The sequence below is a fragment of the Oncorhynchus clarkii genome, unplaced genomic scaffold (assembly GCF_045791955.1).
Source record: "Oncorhynchus clarkii lewisi isolate Uvic-CL-2024 unplaced genomic scaffold, UVic_Ocla_1.0 unplaced_contig_5711_pilon_pilon, whole genome shotgun sequence".
Taxonomy (NCBI): domain Eukaryota; kingdom Metazoa; phylum Chordata; class Actinopteri; order Salmoniformes; family Salmonidae; genus Oncorhynchus; species Oncorhynchus clarkii.
In genome coordinates this window covers 62,391-72,542 of record NW_027258176.1, presented here as the reverse complement: position 1 = coordinate 72,542, position 10,152 = coordinate 62,391, and the positions used below count along the sequence as shown (strand labels likewise).

General features: G+C 45.3%; 1 pseudogene; it reads left to right on the top strand.

Annotated features, from left to right (window-relative positions):
• The first annotated feature begins 5,941 nt into the window (after positions 1-5,941).
• The window catches only part of LOC139395907 (glyoxalase domain-containing protein 4 pseudogene), a 34,259-nt pseudogene continuing 30,048 nt past the window's right edge, over positions 5,942-10,152 (top strand).

Sequence of the window (10,152 nt, the reverse complement as noted above, 5' to 3'; positions counted from 1 at the left end):
TCTCTACCTCTCTCTCTCTCTACCTCTCTCTCTCTCTACCTACCCGTCTCTCTCTACCTCTCTCTCTACCTCTCTCTCGCTCTACCTACCGTCTCTCTTTGTCTGACTCTCTCTCTCTACCTCTCTCTCTCTCTACCTCTCTCTCTCTCTACCTCTCTCTCTCTCTCTACCTCTCTCTCTCTCTACCTCTCTCTCTCTCTCTACCTCTCTCTCTCTCTACCTACCCATCTCTCTCTTTTTGTCTGACTCTCTCTCTCTACCTCTCTCTCTCTCTCTACCTCTCTCTCTCTCTACCTCTCTCTCTCTCTCTACCTCTCTCTCTCTCTACCTCTCTCTCTCTCTACCTCTCTCTCTCTCTACCTCTCTCTCTCTCTACCTCTCTCTCTCTCTACCTCTCTCTCTCTCTACCTCTCTCTCGCTCTACCTACCCATCTCTCTCTTTTTGTCTGACTCTCTCTCTCTACCTCTCTCTCTCTACCTCTCTCTCTCTCTCTACCTACCCATCTCTCTCTTTTTGTCTGACTCTCTCTCTCTACCTCTCTCTCTCTCGACCTCTCTCTCTCTACCTCTCTCTCTCTCTACCTACCCATCTCTCTCTTTTTGTCTGACTCTCTCTCTCTACCTCTCTCTCTCTACCTCTCTCTCTCTACCTCTCTCTCTCTCTCTACCTACCCATCTCTCTCTTTTTGTCTGACTCTCTCTCTCTACCTCTCTCTCTCTCTACCTCTCTCTCTCTCTACCTCTCTCTCTCTCTACCTCTCTCTCTCTCTACCTCTCTCTCTCTCTACCTCTCTCTCTCTACCTCTCTCTCTCTACCTCTCTCTCTCTCTCTACCTCTCTCTCTCTCTACCTCTCTCTCTCTCTACCTCTCTCTCTCTCTACCTCTCTCTCTCTCTACCTCTCTCTCTCTCTACCTCTCTCTCGCTCTACCTACCCATCTCTCTCTTTTTGTCTGACTCTCTCTCTCTACCTCTCTCTCTCTCTACCTCTCTCTCTCTACCTCTCTCTCTCTCTCTACCTACCCATCTCTCTCTTTTTGTCTGACTCTCTCTCTCTACCTCTCTCTCTCTCTACCTCTCTCTCTCTACCTCTCTCTCTCTCTACCTACCCATCTCTCTCTTTTTGTCTGACTCTCTCTCTCTACCTCTCTCTCTCTACCTCTCTCTCTCTACCTCTCTCTCTCTCTCTACCTACCCATCTCTCTCTTTTTGTCTGACTCTCTCTCTCTACCTCTCTCTCTCTCTACCTCTCTCTCTCTCTACCTCTCTCTCTCTCTACCTCTCTCTCTCTCTACCTCTCTCTCTCTCTACCTCTCTCTCTCTCTACCTCTCTCTCTCTACCTCTCTCTCTCTACCTCTCTCTCTCTCTCTACCTACCCATCTCTCTCTTTTTGTCTGACTCTCTCTCTGCTTCTCTTTATTTTTCTCTTTGTCTCTGTCTTTCTCTAACTATCTCTCTCTTTCAATTCATTTCAACAGTAAATATTACACTCACAAAATAATAGAGATGTTGCAAATGTCGTATTATGCCTATACAGTGTTGTAACAAAGTTCAAATAGTTAAAGTAGAAAAGGGAAAAGAAATAAACATAAATATGGGTTGTATTTACAATGGTTGCCCTTTTCTTGTGGCTACAGGTCACAAATCTTGCTGCTGTGATGGCACACTGTGGAATTTCACCCAATAGATATGGGAGTTTATCAAAATTGAATTTGTTTTCAAATTCTTTGTGGATTCTGTGTAATCTGAGGGAAATATGGTCGTACATTTGGCAGGAGGTTAGGAAGTGCAGCTCAGTTTCCACCTCATCTTTCTCTAACTATCTGTCTCTCTCTCTCTGTCTCCCTCTTTCTCTAACTATCTCTGTCTCTTTCTCTCTTTTCTTTCTCTATTCTTTCTCTCACTCTCAGGCTCTGTCTCTCAGGCTCTGTCTCTCAGGGTCTGTCTCTCAGGGTCTGTCTCTCATTCTCTCTCACTCGCTCACTCTCTCTCGCTCACGCTCTCTGTCTCTTTCTCTCTCTAACTATCTCTGTCTCCTTCTCTCTCTGTCTCTTTCTCTCTCTAACTATCTCTATCTCTCTCTCTCTCTCTCTCTCTGTCTCCCTCTCAATTCAATGTCAGGGCTTTATTGGCATTGGAAACATATGTTTACATTTCCAAAGCAAGTGAAATGGATAAACAATACAAAAATTACATCACCTGTGTTTTATTTTAAAAAATCATTTTCCTGGTGGTTTTCCTTTTTCTAGGCATGATTAAGGTTATCATTACTTTAAAAAGTTATTGCATTTTGGGACGTTTGCAAGTTGAATTAAAATGGTCCCTTTGGGTTGCAAACACCCGGCTCAAACGGGTTATGTCTTTCACACCCGGCTCTGAAACGGGTTATGTCTTTTACACCCGGCTCTGAAACGGGTTATGTCTTTTACACCCGGCTCTGAAACGGGTTATGTCTTTTACACCCGGCTCTGAAACGGGTTATGTCTTTTACACCCGGCTCTGAAACGGGTTATGTCTTTTACACCCGGCTCTGAAACGGGTTATGTCTTTCACACCCGGCTCTGAAACGGGTTATGTCTTTTACACCCGGCTCTGAAACGGGTTATGTCTTTTACACCCGGCTTTGAAACAGGTTATGTCTTTTACACCCGGCTTTGAAACAGGTTATGTCTTTCACACCCGGCTCTGAAATGGGTTATGTCTTTCACACCCGGCTCTGAAACGGGTTATGTCTTTTACACCCGGCTTTGAAACAGGTTATGTCTTTCACACCCGGCTTTGAAACAGGTTATGTCTTTTACACCCGGCTTTGAAACAGGTTATGTCTTTTACACCCGGCTTTGAAACAGGTTATGTCTTTCACACCCGGCTCTGAAACGGGTTATGTCTTTTACACCCGGCTCTGAAACGGGTTATGTCTTTTACACCCGGCTTTGAAACAGGTTATGTCTTTTACACCCGGCTTTGAAACAGGTTATGTCTTTCACACCCGGCTCTGAAACGGGTTATGTCTTTTACACCCGGCTTTGAAACAGGTTATGTCTTTTACACCCGGCTTTGAAACAGGTTATGTCTTTCACACCCGGCTCTGAAATGGGTTATGTCTTTCACACCCGGCTCTGAAATGGGTTATGTCTTTTACACCCGGCTTTGAAACAGGTTATGTCTTTCACACCCGGCTTTGAAACAGGTTATGTCTTTCACACCCGGCTCTGAAACGGGTTATGTCTTTCACACCCGGCTCTGAAACGGGTTATGTCTTTTACACCCGGCTCTGAAACGGGTTATGTCTTTTACACCCGGCTTTGAAACAGGTTATGTCTTTTACACCCGGCTTTGAAACAGGTTATGTCTTTCACACCCGGCTCTGAAATGGGTTATGTCTTTCACACCCGGCTCTGAAACGGGTTATGTCTTTTACACCCGGCTTTGAAACAGGTTATGTCTTTCACACCCGGCTATGAAACAGGTTATGTCTTTTACACCCGGCTTTGAAACAGGTTATGTCTTTTACACCCGGCTTTGAAACAGGTTATGTCTTTCACACCCGGCTCTGAAACGGGTTATGTCTTTTACACCCGGCTCTGAAACGGGTTATGTCTTTTACACCCGGCTTTGAAACAGGTTATGTCTTTTACACCCGGCTTTGAAACAGGTTATGTCTTTCACACCCGGCTCTGAAACGGGTTATGTCTTTTACACCCGGCTTTGAAACAGGTTATGTCTTTTACACCCGGCTTTGAAACAGGTTATGTCTTTCACACCCGGCTCTGAAATGGGTTATGTCTTTCACACCCGGCTCTGAAATGGGTTATGTCTTTTACACCCGGCTTTGAAACAGGTTATGTCTTTCACACCCGGCTTTGAAACAGGTTATGTCTTTCACACCCGGCTCTGAAACGGGTTATGTCTTTCACACCCGGCTCTGAAACGGGTTATGTCTTTTACACCCGGCTTTGAAACAGGTTATGTCGTTACGGCAACAGGTGTTTGTTTTTGGACTCACCAGAGCAGACTTTGGAGTTATTGTTTTAAAGTATGACAGCAGACTGTGTATGGCTTATGCTAGTACGGGTAGGCAACAATGTTTTGAGTTTGGGGATGTTGGCCATAAGCGACATGCTTGCCCGAAAAGGGAGAAGGCGCAGGGAGGGGTGCAGGTGGTCCTCGTAACGCCTGGGTCCACTGATGTAGGGAGAGGTGGTCCTCGTAACGCCTGGGTCCACTGATGTAGGGACAGGTGGTCCGACAGTGATTGAGCAATCACAAGCACCTGTTGCTGAGGAACAAGCTGTCCGTGTTGAGGGTACGGACTTGCAGCTTGTGCCAGAGGGGAACATCGTCTGTAATGCAGCAGAAAAGTATTGTTGTAGGAGGTAAGGATGGATTTGGGGAGGCAATTCCCCAGACTGGTGAGGAGATGCCCAGTACGAGTGATGGGGTTAAGGTGGGGCTAGTGTCCCAGGTAGTGGAGGAGATGTCCACTACGAGTAATGGGGTTCAGGTGGGGCCAGTCTCCCAGGTAGTGGAGGAGATGTCCACTATGAGTAATGGGGTTCAGGTGGGGCCAGTCTCCCAGGTAGTGGAGGAGATACGAGTAATGGGGTTCAGGTGGAGCTAGTCTCCCAGGTAGTGGAGGAGATGCCCACTACGGGTAATGGGGTTCAGGTGGGGCTAGTCTCCCAGGTAGTGGAGGAGATGACCACTATGGGTAATGGGGTTCAGGTGGGGCTAGTCTCTCAGGTAGTGGAGGAGATGCCCGGTACGGGTAATGGGGTTCAGGTGGGGCTAGTCTCCCAGGTAGTGGAGGAGATGCCCGATACGTGTAATGGGGTTCAGGTGGGGCCAGTCTCCCAGGTAGTGGAGGAGATGCCCACTATGGGTAATGGGGTTCAGGTGGGGCCAGTCTCCCAGGTAGTGGAGGAGATGCCCACTATGAGTAATGGGGTTCAGGTGGGGCCAGTCTCCCAGGTAGTGGAGGAGATGCCCACTATGGGTAATGGGGTTCAGGTGGGGCCAGTCTCCCAGGTAGTGGAGGAGATGCCCACTATGGGTAATGGGGTTCAGGTGGGGCTAGTCTCCCAGGTAGTGGAGGAGATGCCCGGTACGGGTAATGGGGTTCAGGTGGGGCTAGTCTCCCAGGTAGTGGAGGAGATGCCCGATACGGGTAATGGGGTTCAGGTGGGGCCAGTCTCCCAGGTAGTGGAGGAGATGCCCGGTACGAGTGATGGGGTGCAAGTGGGGAGTGTTCAGAGGGATGTGGCTGAGGGGAGTCAGTGGTCTGTGGCCTCAGTTGAGGAGGATCAGGAGAAGGATATGGACATCTCTGTTGATATGATAGCAGCTGGTGACGACTCAATTTACAATTTAGAGGATGTAAATGGGTTCCTGGATCAGACTTTTGGGAAATCTGTCAAATTGGCAGATTCCTTTGATGTTGATAAGTTCTTGAGGTCAGCTGTTGTGTTCCAGGTGACGGTGGGGTTAGACCAGCTGAGTGTGAAGAAGCGTTTCCATTTGAGGAAATGTGTTACTGCTGTCACGGCAGCAAAGGGTAATGGGAAACGTAGTCAGGATCAGAGAAAATTAAAACAATGATGATGATCATGCCTCATAGGGTGTTTTTCTCTCATTTCTCTGTGGTTTCTTCTGTTTTTCCCTTTCACTTTTCTATACGGCAATCAATTGCAAGGACCCTCAATCACCGTAGACAAACTGAGCGTGATATATAATTGTACAGTACACAGCAAACTCACTTGGATTACATTGGCTTTGAGGCGAGCCTTGCATTTCGTTTTCAAAGTGGGTGACAGAAGCAAAACGGCCACATTTTTACCCAGATGTGCTCGGCATGAAGATTTTGCGTCACAATATTTGCGTTACAAAGAGTTTAAAGAAGGCATCTTGTAAGGGCCCTTATGATGGAAAATGGACCAAGACAATGGTCGGCTTTGGGCCAGAGGATGATGACTTTACGGCTGAACTGATCTACAATTATGGAGTAGGAGGATATCGCCTAGGCAATGACATCCTCGGTTTAACTCTGCAGTCTAGCCAGGCTGTCAGCAATGCTAAGCGGCTTGGTTGGCCCCTCACTGAGGTTGGAAAGGGCCTCTGGCTGAGGCCCCAGGAGGTTATCGCTTCTTCTGGACAAAGAACAGCCTCCCAATGATCCTGTACAGAAGGTGTGTCTGGCAGGGTCTGACCTGCAGAAATCAATACGCTGCTCCTCCCTTCTGGGGATGAAGGTGAAAGAGAGAAATGAGGATAAGAAGACTGTGCTGATGGGATTCACAGACACTCCGTGTAAACTAGAGATTCACAACATTGTTGGGACTGTAGATCATGGGACAGCCTTCGAGTGGATAACATTCTAGTGTCCATGTGAGCAGTTGGCAGATCGTGAACCCTTGATGACAAAGGGAAACCACAAAATCCTTACTCTCTTGGTTAGCCTGGAAACCCCTGGGAAGGCTACAGTTGAAGTGGTCATTTGGGCTGACTCTCTCTCTCTCTCCCTCTCTCTCACACTAACTATCTCTGCTTTATTGGCATGGGAAACATATGTTAACATTGCCAACACAAGTGAAGTAGATAATATACAAAAGTGAAATAAAACATAAAATGAACAGTAAACATTACACATACAGAAGTTCCAAAAGAATAAAGACATTACAAGTGTCATATTATGTGTATACTGTATATACAGTGTTGTAACGATGTGCAAGTGGTTAAGGTACAAAAGGGAAAATAAATAAAAATAAATATGGGTTGTATTTACAATGGTGTTTGTTCTTCACTGGTTGCCCTTTTCTCGTGGCAACAGGTCACAAATATTGCTGCTGTTTTGGCACACTGGTATTTCACCCAATAGATATGGTAGTTTATCAAAATTGGGTTTGTTTTCGAATTCTTTGTGGATCTGTATAATCTGAGGGAAATATGTGTCTCTAATATGGTCATACATTTGGCAGGAGGTTAAGAAGTACAGCTCAGTTTCCACCTCATTTTGTTGGCAGTGTGCACATAGCCTGTCTTCTCTTGAGAGCCATGTCTGCCTACAGTGGCCTTTCTCAATAGCAAGGCTATGCTTACTGAGGTTCTACATAGGCAAAGCTTTCCTTAAGTTTGGGTCAGTCACAGTGGTCAGGTATTTTGCCACTGTGTACTCTCTGTTTAAGACCAAATAACATTCTTGTTTGCTCAGGTTTTCTGTTAATTCTTTCCAATGTGTCAAGTAATTATCTTTTTGTTTTCTCATGATTTGGTTGGGTCTAATTGTTCTGCTGTCCTGGGGCTCTGTGTGTTTGTGTTTGAACAGAGCCCCAGGACCAACTTGCTTAGGGGACTCTTCTCCAGGTTCATCTCTCTGTAGGTGATAGCATTGTTATGGAAGATTTGGGAATCGATTCCTTTTAGGTGGTTGTATAATCTTTTACGTTTTTTTCTATATTTTGATAATTAGCGGGTATCGGCCTAATTCTGCTCTGCAGGCATTATTTGGTGTTTTACGTTATACACTGAGGATATTTTTGCAGAATTCTGCATGCAGAGTCTCAATTTGGTATTTGTCCCATTTTGTGAATTCTTGGTTGGTGAGCAGACCCCAGACCTCACAACCATAAAGGGCAATGGGTTCTATAACTGATTCAAGTATTTTTAGCCAGATCCTAATTGGTATGTCACATTTTATGTTCCTTTTCATGACATAGAAGGCCCTTCTTGCCTTGTTTCTCAGGTCGTTCACAGCTTTGTGGAAGTTACCTGTGGCGATGATGTTTAGGTCAAGGTATGTATAGTTTTATGTGTGCTTTAGGGCAATGGTGTCTAGATGGAATTTGTATTTGTGGTCCTGGTGACTGGACCTTTTTTGGAACACCATTATTTTAGTCTTACTGAGATTTACTGTCAGGGCCCAGGTCTGGCAGAATCTGTGCAGAAGATCTAGGTGCTGCTGTAGACGCTCATTGGTTGGTGACAGAAGCACCAGATCAACAGCAAACAGTAGACCCTTTGACTTCAGATTCTAGTAGGGTGAGGCCGGGTTCTGCAGACTGTTCTAGTGCCCTCTCCAATTCGTTGATATATATGTTGAAGAGGGTGGGGCTTAAGCTGCATCCCTGTGTCACCCCACGGCCATGTGGGAAGAAATGTGTGTTTTTTGCCAACTTTAACCACACACTTGTTTGTGTACATTAATTTTATAATGTCGTATTTCTATCTATCTCTCTCTCTCTCTCTCTCTGCTTCTCTTTCTCTCTCACAGTCTTTATCTCTCTTACACACACTGTCCTTTAATTCAATTTGATTCAAAGGGCTTTACAGGAAACATATGTTTACATTACCATAGCAAGTGAAATGGATAATGAACAAAAGGAAAATAAACCATCAGAAATTAAAACATTACCCTCACAAAAGTTTTGAAATAATAATTTCAAATGATATTATTGGCTATGTGCGGTGTTGTAATAATGTACAAATAGTTGAAGTACGAAAGGGAAAATCAATAAACCGATATAAATAGGTTGGATTTACAGTGGTGTTTGTGCTCCACTGGTTGCCCTTTACTTGTGGCAACAGGTCACAAATCTTGCTGCTGTGCTTGCACACCTAATAGATATGGGAGTTTATCAAAATTGGATTTGTTTTCAAATTCTTTCTGGGTCTGTGTAATCTGAGGGAAATATCTGTCTCTAATATGGTCATACATTTGGCAGGAGGTCAGGGAGTGCAGCTCAGATTCCATCTAATTTGTGCACATAGTCTGTCTTTTCTTGAGAGCCAGGTCTGCCTACAGCAGCCTCTATCGATAAGAGGCTATGCTCACTGAGTCTACAACGACACAGGATGAAACCCAGATCAGTCAGGAAGCTAAAGCTTGGTCGCAAATGGATCTTCCAAATGGACAATGACCCCAAGCATACTTCCAAAGTTGTGGCAAAATGGCTTAAGGACAACAATGTAAAATACTAATTGAGTGTATGTAAACTTCTGACCCACTGGGATGAAAGGGAACCGGGAAGACTAAAGAGAAGGAAAAACACGCTGGGACAACTTGACAAGACGAACTGGCAACAGACCGACAGAAAACGCAGGTATAAATACACAAGGGATAATGGGGAAAATAGGAGACACCTTGTGGGGGGTGGAGACAAGCATGAGACAGGTGAAACAGATCAGGGGGTGACAGAGTCTGTACATCGTCAAAGGTTTTCTTAATTTTGGGTCAGTCACAGTCACAGTTGTCAGGTGTTCTGCTACTGTCTACTCTCTGTTTAGTGCCAAAAAGCTTTCCAGTTGGCTCAGTTTTTGGGTGAAGTAATTATCTTTTTGTTTTCTCATGATTTGGTTGGGTCTAATTGTATTGCTGTCCTGGGGCTTTGTGGGGTCTGTTTTTGTTTGTGAGTCCCAGTACCTCTCTCTCTATCTCCCTCTCTCTTGCTCTTTCTGTCTGTAACTCCACTCACAAGGACAGAACAAGCTGCTCCTTCCATGTCACTGTGATACTGTAGATATCTCCCCAAACAAAAACATATTCCTACCACCCCTCCTCTGATTCTAAAATTGGTCTAATGCCCAAGTCTCCTCCCTTACAAAATATGTTGTTGGTTTTAGAAGGCAAGAGGTGGAGCAACAGAAAGTGATAGTGAGTGAGCAAAAGAAAGGGAGAAGGAAAGAGAGAGTGAGCTGTCTAGACACCCTACTCTTCTCGAAACTCTTCACCATGTGTCACGTTATGTACAGAACATCCTAACCCTAATCATGGAGCAGGGGATGCATCCCAAATGACACCGTATTTCCTATATTGTGCACTTATTTTGACCAGAGCCCCATGGGCCTGTGTAGTGAATAGGGTGCCAATTGGGAGTCAACCTCCTTCCTCCTAGCTCGCCAGTGTTTACCCAATCTGTTTAATCAGGAAGTGACCACCCACGGATTGGAACTGGGGATGGGGACAGGAGTACAGGTTCAAATTCATTTGGCACACTGTAGCAAAATGTTTTGCAACCGGAAATTAAAACGAGCATTTCTTATTGGACAAGTTCAGGTAAAGACCTCCCATTTGTCTGTTTTTTTGTTGTTGAAACATTTGATGCATAATGAACCAGACCCAGAAGAACAGGAGTACAGAGTACCTTCTAGAGCTGCCAA